This window comes from Octopus bimaculoides, chromosome 4 (genome assembly GCF_001194135.2).
Source record: "Octopus bimaculoides isolate UCB-OBI-ISO-001 chromosome 4, ASM119413v2, whole genome shotgun sequence".
Lineage (NCBI taxonomy): Eukaryota > Metazoa > Mollusca > Cephalopoda > Octopoda > Octopodidae > Octopus > Octopus bimaculoides.
The window spans coordinates 41,109,364-41,110,272 of NC_068984.1; positions in this window are offsets into that span (position 1 = coordinate 41,109,364).

Sequence of the window (909 nt, forward strand, 5' to 3'; positions counted from 1 at the left end):
TATATATATATATATATATATATATATATATATATATGTGTGTGTGTGTAGGCGCGGCTGTGTGCTAAGAAGCTTGATTCTCAACCAGATGGTTCCGGGTTCAGTCCCCCTGCGTGGCACCTTGGGCAAATGTCTTCCATTATAGCCTCGGGCCGACCAAAGCCTTGTGAGTGGATTTCGTAGAGGGAAACTGAAAGAAGTGCGTGTGTGTGTGTGTTTATCCCCCCTCATCGCTTGACAATCGGTGTTGGTGTGTTTACTTAGCGGTTTGGCAAAAGTAGCCGATAGAATAAGTACTAAGCTATAAAAAAATAATAAGTCCTGGAGGCAATTTATTCAACTAAAAACCTTTGACTACATGGCCGCAGTCAAATGACTGAAACAAGCGGAAGAATAAGGGAACACACACACACACCAATTAATGCTCTCAGAAGCAGCTAAATGCTGCACAAACATTCATCTCTAGAACGGCTGTAAGCTAATGATAGTGATTGTGCAACTCTTGTTCTATTGTCATTCGTTCATTGATATTACGCCCTGTACTCTCCTGACGCTTTATTCTAAAGCCTAAGTATATTGAGTTCCAAAAACTGATTTTGCCTAAGCAAACTAATTATATGTGCGTGTGACATCGGTCACTTCATTTCACATCCGACCCCACGCTTTCTCTGACAGTGAGATTTATTTTTGAGATGACTAAATCTAACCAGGTCCTAAGTAATTTATTACCCCACTGCCGATCTAAGGAAATCTCTTACAAACAGCAGCTCGAACAGTCAAAAGATAAAATGAATAGAACATTCTCATATCACATGTTTCGACATAACTGTAATATATTATATACAAACTATGCTATTTTAAACCCGAGCAACGCCGGGTGTCTCTGCTAGTGTATATATATATATATAT